Source organism: Mauremys reevesii, linkage group 1, assembly GCF_016161935.1.
Source record: "Mauremys reevesii isolate NIE-2019 linkage group 1, ASM1616193v1, whole genome shotgun sequence".
Taxonomy (NCBI): domain Eukaryota; kingdom Metazoa; phylum Chordata; order Testudines; family Geoemydidae; genus Mauremys; species Mauremys reevesii.
In genome coordinates, this window is record NC_052623.1 from 307,980,198 (window position 1) to 307,992,876 (window position 12,679).

At 40.6% G+C, this 12,679-nt stretch overlaps 1 protein-coding gene across 17 annotated transcripts in view; it reads right to left on the reverse strand.

The window, feature by feature from the left end:
* Window positions 1-12,679, reverse strand: part of NRCAM (neuronal cell adhesion molecule) — a 295,081-nt gene that overhangs the window by 151,184 nt on the left and 131,218 nt on the right. The window lies entirely within an intron of this gene.

Genomic DNA, 12,679 nt, shown 5'->3' on the forward strand with positions numbered 1-12,679 from the left:
ATGTAATTCATTGATTCATTTTGCCACTATAGTATGTTAATAATTTATTTGTATTTGCAAAACTTTAAAAACATTTCAAGTGCAAACTTAAACACCAGAAATGTATGCTCTCTTTCAAAATATTTGCACTGTTTAATTCAGATCCTTTTGATAATATTTCATAAACCAACAAGTCTGTTGACAAATGAATGGATGACAATATTCAAAGCAATGTGTGTTTTCACTTTTTGTGATTAAAACATTTGATAGATTTCATGCTGAAAGGTGTTCATGCTGAATGACACTTTATACAAGTTGAACAATAAAGAATTATATTCCAAACTTGTAAAAGCCGCTAAAACCACATGAATTGTAATTATTTTTGGAAACTAAATGGCATCAACGTTTAAATATCCATTCTTTGTTTTGTCGTTCTAGCACTGTGCATTGTAGACTCATTATCTATTCTTTCGGTAGTATGAAAAGGCTTTAGAAACTGCTGATAGTAATCAACTATCTAGTGAAGCAGCAAAGCTCTGCAACATTACTGGACCATGTCAAATATGAAAAGACACTTAGCTACTGCAAAATAGGGTTCTCGATGCCTGATGACATTATTGAACAGTTACAATACACACATCTGCTTAATTTTAGAAAATCCATAAGAGCTTGTGAATTCCTGAACAAAAGTCACTGTTCAGTAAAAACTAGAATACTTATATGCCAAGATACATCATTTAAATGTTTTTGCTTTGAATTCCCATACAGAACGCAGCACCCCTTGGGTGCTTCAGTAGTTTACCAGTGCTTGTTCTATTTTACTAAGTGCTTAGGTAGCTTTCGCATAAGCCGAGAATTTTGGACAGAATCACAGAAAGTTAGTTTTGGTCATTGTGGAACAGCCAGGATTTGCAGCCTTAGGTAACCAATTAACAGCATTTTAGTCTGAAATCATCTGCTGTGTTTTATATTCTAAGACTGAGTCCAACTGAAGGCACAAACAGTATAATTAAAAAAATAATTTTCCTGCTCCTTTAACAACAGCCTCTCTAGATAGTGTTTCTCTCCTTTACTCACTATTGAGAGTAGTTTATAAAGCCTTTTTAATCAACTCTGTAGTGTAAACTGAAGCTAGCTGGCCTGCCTGGCAAGTTTGTCGACAAGACTTGGGTTGGGTTTCCTCTCTCAGAATCAGACATTTCAGATTGGGATCCATAAAATACAGCTAGGGTCACTAGGTTTTAAACCACTCCTGGATTCCAGGGCCTATACACCAATGCTCTGTGTACCAGAGAAGGAAACTACCAAAGTACAAAGGTCATCACTGGAAAGGCAGCAGTCACCACACCACAGTTATTTCCTATTATTGGCATATCTGAATAACTGTGGGATCTCAAAAACAACAGTTTGGTGACTGCTGACTGTTTAATGGCAACCACCGTATTCAGAGAGGGGCAAGGTATCTCTCCTGAGAGAATTCCCCCATTGTGTATGGCACAGCTGCCATTCTCATTTCAAATAAACTAAGTTTCAATGAATGAAGACAGGCTTGTGTGTAATCTTCCTTATACCGGCCTGCTACAAATCCAAATGACTGATAAAAATAAAAAGGTAACAGGAAAAGAAAATTCACGTAATTGATGTTCATGCTATCTGTTCTAATTTAATACCTCCCTAGTCATTCTGATTTTATCACAAAAGATATGGAATGAAATCCTGGTGCAACTGAAGTCAACTGCCACCCACTCATCTCACCAGGTGGGATACAGATTAGACCGGCTGTGTGGTGGACAGACCCAGAAAAGATATAGTGGAAAGGAGCTCATACTGGACATCTTCTGACCAATTTGAATGAATTCAAATCAGTGGGGCCTGATGCTATTCACCCCAGGTTACTGAAGGAATTAGCTGAAGAAATCTCGGAGCCACTAGCAACAAGATTTGAAAACCCATGGATGACAGGAAAGGTCCCGGAAGACTAGAGAAGCGTTAACATAGTGCCCATCTTCAAAAAGAGGGAAAAGGAAGAGCTGGGGGACAGACCCTGACTTTGATACTTAGGAAGCTACTAGAGCAATGTATAAAACATTCCATTTGCAAATACCTGGGGGGTGAAGGGGTAATCACTAGCAGACAGCAGAATTTACTAAGAACAAATCATGCAAAAATTCAGAGGGCTCTTGATAAACTGTAGAACTGGGCTATAGACCAGCAGTCTCATGCCACCCCCGTGTGGTGGAGCGGGTGCTGCGGGCCCGCAGCCAGGTGGTGGCTGGCATGAAAGACCAGTGGTGCGCCTGCGGGAGGCAAGCAGCAATGCCAGGTGTCTCATGCCACCCCCGTGTGGTGGGGCCCAGGGGGTGTGGAGGAGTGCCATGCTCACCCCAGAACAGCTCCTCCCCCAGCCTCGCTGCTCTCCCAACCCTGTTCAGCCCCCAGTTCTGTTCTGCCTCCAGCCCAGCTCCACCCCCAGTCCTGCTCCACCACAACCCCGCTACTCCCCAAGCCCCAGCTCCACTCTGCCCCTTGCTCCACCCCCACTCAGCTCTGCCCTCATTCCCTCTCTGCCCTCAGACCAGCGCCACATCTAGCCCCAGCTCCTGGCCCATCCTCAGTTCCGCCCCCAGCCCCACCTTCAGCCCAAGCTCTGCTGCTGAGGAAGCCTTGGCTGTGTAGTAGTGGGGGGGAGGGGGCAGAGTCCATTACTGGTAGGGGGGCATCACTGCTATAGACAACAGAGTGAAATTCAATACAGACAAATGTAAGGTGCTACACTTCAGGAAGAAAAACCAAATGCACAAATACAGAATGGGAGTTAACTGGCTTGGCAGCAGCACTGCTGAGAAGGACCTGGGAGTTGTGGTGGATCACAGCTTCAACATGAGTCAACAATGTGATGCCGTTGCAAAAAAATCAAATGCAATTTTAGGTTGCATTAACAGAGGTATACCATGCAAATCACAGGAGGTGATAGTACCACTCTACCCAGCACTGGTTAGGCCACAGCAGGAGTACTGTGTCAAGCTTTGGTCACCAGTGTATAGAAAGGATGTAGAGAAACTAGAAAAGATCCTGAGGTGAGTGACAAAGATGATCAAAGAGATGGAATGCAAGAAAAGGCTGAAGGAACAAGGTATATTTAGTTTGGGAAAAGAGGAATTTAAGGGGAGACATGATAATGATCTTTTCAAATACTTGAAAGGCTGCCATAAAAGAGATGGAGAAAAGTTGTTCTCTCTTTCCACAGACAGCAGGCAGGACAAGAGGCAATGGGTTCAAACTACAGCATTGCAGATTTACATTAAAACTCAGGAAAAACTTCCTAACTGTAAGAACAACAGGACAATGGAACAAATTGCCTAGGGAGGTTGTGGAGCTCCTCCACTGGAGATTTTCAAAAGGAGGCTGAATAGCCATCTGTCTTGGATGGCTTAGACACAACAAATCATGCAGGGACTAGACTATGTGGCCCTTGAGGTCCCCTCTAACCCTGTGATTCTATTATTCTAACACAGGGACTCTTCACTTGCCATTGGCCAGCCAAAAGGACATGAGAGCTGATTGGTCCCTCACTCCTCCTTCCCCCTCATGAATACAAACCTTTGCTTGGGTCTTTTATAGACTCCCTGTAGCTGCCCCACTCTCCTTCCCCATAGTTGTAGCATGCTTTTTTTAAATGCTGCAGGTCTCACTGATTGCCTGTTTTAAGGATCGGGAAGGAATTTTTCCCTGTGGGGCTAAATTGGCAGTGGCCTGGTAGGTTTTTTTTTGCTTTCTCCACAGCTTCATGGAGTTAGGTTAAACAGGAGCAGGACTCAGAAATTAATATTAGTAATTTGTAAGAATGTTTAGTTGTCACAACTTGTGGATAGTGTCCAGTGTGGACAAAGGCTAAAAGGTCCAGCTCCGAGATCTAAAAGAGACCTGGGAGTTTGATGGTGGACTCGTGGCTATGGGGGAAGGAGGATTCAGAAGAGTGAACTGAATCCTATGGTAAGTGGAGCAGAGCTTGTTCTGAGTTATATGGTAAAGCCTTGTAACCCAGAAAACTGACCCACTTTAAATGCCTGGTATGCAAGAGTCAGGGAGATGGAGCAGATTACACTCTGGATGGGTGCTAAATTAATAAAGTTAAAGCCTGCTACTTAAATCCATCCCTGTGTCTATCTTCATTCACCTGCATGGCCTGATCAAGGGAATTTTGCAACTGATTTCAACGGGGCCAGCATTTCACCCAGTGTTTTCCACCAGTTGTACAGGGGAATGTATATCTGCCTCAATCCAAATGTTTAATTAGCTACAGCCATTACTAGGCCAAATTCTGCAAAGTGAATGCAAAATGAACCCACAGGATGTAAACAGGTATAGTGGCATGCTAAACTACTGAAAAGTACTGCATGGTGTAAAATAACGCTACCATAGTGATGGGTGCAAAGTCAGGGTAGGGCACAGTAGTATAACTGACAGGCAAGGTCTGATGCAGGCTGTATCTCATAAACTCCCCCAGGGAAAATACTGTCAAACTCAGCAGATGTCAGAGGCAGTTCCTGCACTGAACAGACAATTTGGGCAACTGCACGACACACAACTACAGAGATCAATGCAGACATCTGTCAAGGTGCAAATGCACATGCCATACGATGCCCTTACAGAATGGCTCTGTCCTATATCAGTGTACATGTCACCACAGCAAGCTCACTTGACCCATGCCGTATCCCTTCTCCTCAAGCATTTTGAATGTGTTAGATCTGTTTGTGGGAACATAGCGTTATAGCAGCAACAGTGATTGCTACCAAACCACAGGCTAGTGTGAGGAGATAAAGAATTGTGTTAAGTGTTGTGCTTCAAAAGGACTAATGGGGGAAGGGAGCATTTTGAAGTAGTGGCAGTAATTTTAGTTGTGTTTACTCCCTCTGTATAGAATAATTTAAAAGGCAATACCCCATTTTGGAATGGTGATATACCGTTTGCAACTAGATTCTCTTTTCCCACCACCTCAATATCTAATTTAACCTTAATATCGAATTTAATCCCCAGAATCTCTCATCGATGCTCTTGCAGTTTTTCATCTACTTGCACCTCTGGTTCAACTACTTTGTACCCGCTTAATGATTTGCATGACTATTTCTGCTGACTGATTATAAACAACAGCATAACCACAATTACACTACACTACCTTCTAAGATCTAGAGAGAGGTGGGGGGGGGCTACTCCATTATATTGACCTTTCACTCTTTGTTATCCCATGGAAGTTGACAGGATTGCATGGAGTTCTCAAAATTTGGCCCACTTACTACTACTAATTTTTTTGAGATGATGCTGTAAATGTTCTTCCTGAAACTTCCTAGTAACCCAAATGATTATTAACAACAAATTTATATTTAATTCCATGTAGCACTATAAAGATTATTAATATTGCTTACAGAAGCTTTTTGTGTTTCTTTTACCTTTAAAGTACAAGGCATTGATGTACAAAAATCTAATTGCATAAAACCTTCTCCCTACACCATCCTCCCCTCCTCCAGCTCTTCAAAAGATAATGCTTTAAATGACCAAATGAATCCATTCCTGTTTCATAGTGCACTATTTAAATATTGCATCAATACAGGGGAAATGGTAATTGCAAGGGTAGCAATGGCTGTTTCACTAAGTATAATACAATTCTTTGTGGTGGGCGTTTAAAATGATTTTGATAGTTTCTGTCTAATCCATGGAATGCATGGGCCAAATCCTATTCAGCAGTACTTACTTATGTATCTCATCAACTTCACTGGGGCTACCTGCACGATTAAAGACTATTCATGTGAGCAGTAGTTTGCAGAATCAGGATCTGTATTTCTAACAATTTAATTCTGAAAGAGCAGTGAGCAAATATCAGATATACCCAGGGGCATGCTTTGGCTTCAACATATGTGAAGCTGATACAGTTTCCTTGCAGTTTTAAGCATAGTTTCCAGTCACATTTGCATCAGTGCTGGAAATCAGTCAAAAACAAAATCAGCGTATGTAAGCTTGTGATTAATTTTCAACTGACTAAACAAAGCATATTTTTCTAGTGAGTATAGTCATTTCACAAGGTCATAAGTTAAAAAGCTGATAAGTAGCACACTTTGTGAAGGTTTTGTGAACAGCATCTGTGCTTCACACTAGATATTGTTTTGGGGGAGTCATGTGGGAGAAGGGAACAAAACTTAATTGTTTACTCAGAAAAAGAATTCATGCATGGCTGTTCTTTATACCCCACCTCCACTTTTCACATCACCAAGCTGAGGAGCCTTTTCTTCCTACCAGCAGTTTTTGTGAATGAACAGAATTCATAAATGTGTCACTGATCAGAATCCAAGGTGTTACACAGAATTTCTTTACACTTACCGAGCCTCCTGGATCTTCTCATTGATTTGATATAATCTTATACAACTCTAACTTTAATCAAAAAATAAACTTAACCATGTTTCAATCCTGACTGATCATTAAGGCTTCAACTGTTAAGTTACCTAATAATGTGACTATGCCTAGTGAAGTAAATAGGCATACTCGTATGCTTAAAGTCACACATGCATAAGTACCTTGCTGAATAGGGTCCTAAAATCATAACCCAGGATTCTGACTTCACTTCTAAATGGGCATATGAACTCCCCAAAGACATCTTATTAGATTTATAATAAACTAAATAAGTATGTACGAAAGAGATTTTAGTGTTACCCAAAATACTTCAAGATAACTCCTTCTAATGTATGTAATCCATGCATATGCATCAAGGAAGAGTATACTCAAGTGCACCTTTTGTGTTTTTTTTAATTTAGTCTTTTGTTTTCAATATGGTGAAATTTTAACTGAAGTAAACTCTCAAATAATGGAAACGAGAAAACACACACACACACACACACACACTCACACGTAAAAGCATTTAAAACACACTAACAAAACTCTAAAATGACTTCCTGTTAAAATGTGTACCATTGTAACCAATATATTATGGTGGAGTAAACAGTTTTTATTAGCTCTCCATGAATGACCTACTTAACTCTTTCACAACTTTGCACTTCATGAATAATTCAGTCATCCCAAGCTCAAGGCAGTAACAGATCTGTAACACACTGACCCACCTATGTGAGGGTGAGATAGAAAATATTTAAGAAAAAATGTAAGCTGAACATGGTAAGAAACACTAAAGAGAACAAAATACTATCCACTACCCCTTGTGGCTTCACTAGTAAATATTGTGCTATGTTGACCCTATTACATATTAAAAAGAATGGTTATGAATCTAGGAAAAATGCTAAAATAATTATTCTTAATTAAATTAATTTATCTTGCATGATAACTATCTGCATCCTCCTGAGCTGTGCATACCCTGTAAGAGCAGGTGCTAGCTCTAGCAAGCAGGCTCAGATGAACAGTTTGCTTGTGGTATATTATCGGGCCCCCATGTCCAAAAAGCAGTTGAGCATCTGCAGACTCTACAGTTACTTGGAGGAAGTGAACTTGTGCAAGTAAGTTATCTTCATACGTTACACTGATCCAGATTCTCAGGGCCTTCAGTACTTGCTGAAATGGTGCAGGTTGAAAGAGTTACTCCAGCTATAGGACTAGAGAAGCCTATTGAAACAGCTATTGACAAGTGGGGGTGAATATTTGGTCTAGACTAGGTCATTTAAAAAAACCTACAGACTTTTTTGGGAAGAGACAAAAAGGAAGTAGGTTCTCCCTTCAGTCCACATCGCAGGCTTTAAGTAGTGCTTGCAACATCTTTCTTTCTTTTCTCTGGCTGGATAAGGTCCAGTCCTGACTGCCTATTTGTACCCATCATTTGTCTCTAGTTCCTTTGAAGTACACCACTACCTCGATATTACGCCACGCAATATAACACGAATTTGGATATAACATGGTAAAGCAGTGCTCCGCGGGGGCGGCTGTGCACTCCGGTGGATCAAAGCAAGTTCAATATAACATGGTTTCACCTATAATGAGGTAAGATTTTTTGGCTCCCAAGGACAGCGTTATATCGAGGTAGAGGTGTACTTCTTGAAAATCTAACAGCCCAGTAAAACTTTCAAGTAGAGACCAATCTTAGAGACTCCAGGGGGAATAGTACTTAATTCATCTTTCATAGTACTTCAATTCATAGTACTTAATAAAACTTAATTCATCTTTCACAGTAAGGTGGGCAGAGAGGCACTGTGGGCCACCAACGATGGAGTCTAATTTTGATTAAACTGGGAAACTAAACTAAACTCAGGCCTGGATTTAAAGGGGAGGAACTCTCACAGAAGACAATTTGGAGGTGCAACTTCTGAGAATCAGGCCACTTATTTAGGTGACTGAATATAGATTTACATGCCTAACTGTAAAGGACTAAAAGTTTGAAAATTTTGGCCAAAGCTTTTATATGAACATTATTTTTCCTCTGGAATATTCTTTCCCCTCAGCTACATCATTCTTTCTGATGTAAATAGTTTGCCACAATGAAAGTGAAGAGACTTCAAATTTATGTTACGAAGGTATGCAAGTAACTTGGGAATTAAAATGAGCGAGGTCTTTCAAGATTATTTGAGAGGTATACTCTACAGGACTAAGGGAAAAAAGGCAGAAAGCAGAAAAAGATCAAGTTAAAGTTCCTCAAAAAATGTTGATACAATTGTGCAAGACTTTATAAAAAAATGCAGCTTGGCTAATTCAGAAGCATAACTAATATATCAGGAAAAAAAGTTACAGAATATAAACTTAAATTGTAACAAAATCAGATTGTAAACATTCCCTGACAAGACAAACATCCCTGTAATCTTTTTAGTTTGGAAACAATTGTTTTACAGAGCAAACATACTTTGTTCTTACTACAATACAGAATGTTAATCACCGATGATACAGTTTATTGCTAATGTTTATTGAACGTGTCTTGAAATGCTGGGTTCAGCAAAACACAGGTGAGTAAACAGTCAGTGAACTCAGATTAAGTGAAAGCTTCTGGAACATATTTGCTATAAATGACAAACATGTAATAATCCAGGGGGAAATCTGTGCCAAAAAATTAAAAATTCTGCCCACATTTTCAAATTCTGCAAAATTCTGCATATTTTATTTGTCAAAATAACACAATATAATCACACCAGTTTCAATTATTTTTGGTCATTTATTTCAAAATACCTGTCAGCAAGTAGGTATGTAACTATACAGACAACAGAAGAGATTCAGGAAATGTTTTTTTGACAAATAGATTCCTTACTAGGCATATTAATAGTGAACTCTGAGTAATAATTCATTTAAACTACAATACAGAAACGTATTTCCCCTCAGAAGCAGTACAAAGGCTTGTGGGAGTCAGGGGTAATGGAGGAGAGGGAAGTAATTGCTGGGAAGGAGCCTGGGTGTTAACTTGGAGGGCTATTGGGTATGGGTGGGAAAAGTATGGAACAGGCTTTTTTTTTGGCAGGGGGGGCGCGGGAAGGCATTATTAGGGAGCATCCCCCATGCAGACCCTGACTGACCCCTAGCCTCCCCCATTCAGTCAGGCACATCTGCCCCGGTTCCCATGAGTCCCTGCACCCCCATATGTCCTTGCACCCCGTCCACATGTCCCTTCATCCCCACTCAGACATCCACTCACCCATCCTCATGTGGCTCTGCACCCCCCATCTCCAAGTGTCTCTGTGCCCCCACTCAGCCATCCCATGTTTCCCTGCACCTCCCTCCCTCTTGTGGCCCTGCGCCTCCACTCCCATTTAGCCCCTGCACCAGTGTCCTCCCCCACTAGCCCTTATGAGCTCCTGTCTGAACCCCCAGCAGCCCCATGCTGTCTCCCCATAACCCCTGTCTCCTGACCTGGCCCGACAGGCACTGTGAAGAAGGCAGGCTCTTTCTCTTCCCTAGCTGGCCAGGAGCTGCTGCTTTGTGCTATCGCCACAGTGCCCTCTGATGGGCAAAAGGCGGAACTGCAGCAACTTTCCAGCAGAAGCTTTTTTTTTCCAGCAAAATATTAAAAATATATATGGCTCATTAATTATGCATGCGCCCAGTGGCACAGAATTCCCCCAGGAGTAATGTAAAGAAAGTATTTTATTTTTTCAAATGGAGGCATTTCATTTTTGCAAAGAAAAGTTATGCTTTACCAACATTAAGGACAAAGCTGCCACTGGAATAGGAATAGCTCAAATTCTAGTTTTCTCAAGTTATATATTAGTAGCTGTGTACATTTTTTTGAAAGAAAAAATATTTGAATTTAGTGCTCTACTCATTGCTCAGTTTCTAAATCATTGTCTCTTAACCAGTGCTTTGAAACTCTTACATTTAATTTCATATGCACAAGCAACAGAGTTGCTGTTTTAGAAAAAGAACAGAAAAAAAAGAATGAAGTGGCATATGTTACAGAATAAAAGATAAATATTCTTTGTAAGGTATAAAGAGGTTGAATTGCAAATGTGTTAAAATAATTTAGGAGAATTTACTGAAATGAAAAATAGTTTGGAAGCTTCAAGCCTGCATGCTTCAGAGAGTAGCTTCTACAGATTTTTTGGCTCTGTACCCCTAATTAATTTTGGAAATACAAAAAGAATATATGTACATATGTGGGTTTGAGAAGGCGGGTGGACATTAATAAGGACATTGAGACTTAATTCATCCCACTGGACTCCTTTCAATCACTGCCTTATAGAAAGAACAGTCTACGCATAAGTAATAGGACATGGTCTGCACCAAAGACACCACTTTTGGGAAACACTTCTTGGAATTGTGATTAACCTCAGTATTAGCTGTAGAGATAAATAACCCCCTGCTCTTGTATAAAAAAAAAAGAGATGATATTGTGAGGATCATAGAAATATGTAACAGACAGACCATCATATGGTCTGTTAGGGCATAACACCGTTTAATCCTGGGATTCTGATTTATATGGTTTGTTTTCAGATGTGCCTCTTATTGTTTCCCACAGTAAAAACAAAACAATTCCTGACTCTAAGGTTTCAGCTCCAGTTCTGGAGTTATACTTTCTGATTTTTTTCCTAGTCCAGAAACATTTGCAGTTCCTTCTTGGAATGATATATACTTTATTCTCTGATGGTTGCCCTTGGCTGTTTGTTCTAAAAATCAAACAATTCTTTGTCTAAAGAAATTCTGTCTGGACTGAATGTATGCTAGTTCCTTCCTTAATGTCAATCCCTGACCTTTTCTTTCAATGACTGCAGTTCCTATTTCACAAAGAGCTGGTAGAAATAACAGAGTAACATTTTTTCTTACCAGCCAACTGATTTTCTGTTGCTTGACAGGTCATTGTCATAGTGAATGGTTCCTCTTCTATGGTATCTGTGTCATAGGCCATAGCCATGGCTCTGATATAGTGGGCTTTAAGGTGCACTGAGTGATGGAGGCTTGTTGAGGCATAGTTGAATTGGAATAAAGGAACTCCATGAATGGATACAGGGCATTAAAGGGACTTTAAGCTTCTTGCAGGCACTTCCAAAGAGAAGGAAGGGGAAATTGGGCTTTCTGAAACTAAGTAGGCCATGGTTGTCCAGGAAGTGCCAGAGGACTTGGTCCCAGGTCTTAAAGCTGGAGCTAGAAATTTCCTAATTAATGTCAAAAGGAGGGATTATATTGGTAAGGAACCTATGACAAGTGAACAACACTAATTTTCCAATGAAATATGAGGTTGGGAGGAATTACAAGCCAACACCAAGATGTTAACTCTATAATAACAATGAGGAGTCCGGTGGCACCTTAAAGACTAACAGATTTATTTGGGCATAAGCTTTTCCTAGAAAGCTTATGCCCAAATAAAACTGTTAGTCCTTAAGGTGCCACCGGACTCCTCATTGTTTTGGTGGATACAGACTAACACGGCTACCCCTCTGATACTTAACTCTATAATGTGTGAGAGAGCTGAAGTCCAGTGGGAATCGTATCATGATGAGATATCCCATGTTCTGTAATGAGCTATATTGTTGTAATGGGCCAATCCCTATGGATGCAAGATGGAGGACAGGCCCTTGGTGAAGGTGTATCCTGGTTTGTCTGGGAGTGGTTTTCTAAGAATTGCAGTAGGCCAGTAAACCAGGCTCTCATGGTCACGCAGGAGTAATTAGGCTCATTTGGTAACCCTTCCTCTGAGCTTTATTAAGGATGTTCCAGATCTTGAAGAAACTATGGAAGGGATAAACAGCTGTAGACAGATTAAGACCACCTGGAAACCATCATGCCAGGACTTGGCCTGGATGAGTGAGTAACACCCTTCTTTCTTAAGACAGCTGTCATACTACCTTCAATTGTTTAAATGTAGGGGCATAAAAGCCAGGCTGAGGGGCAGATACTTGAACTGAAAATGAAGAGATATTTTAGTGAACATGAGGGACTTATGATGAGATTAATGGGACAAAAAGGTATATATTTTTAGAGGCCACATAAGGTCAAAGAGTCTACTTTTTCTGTGAATATGAATCATATGGACCCAAGGGAAGGAGGGCTTTGAAGAATTCTACCTAGATTTCAACAATTTCCACCCCACCATCAACCTCAGCCTGGACCAGTCCAAACAAGAGATCCACTTCCTGGACACTACAGCACAAATAAGTGATGGTCACATAAACACCACCTTATACCAGAAACCTACTAACTGCTATACTTACCTACATGCCTCCAGCTTCCATCCAGGACACATTACACGATCCATTGTCTACAGCCAAGCCCTAAGATACAACCGCATTTGCTCCAA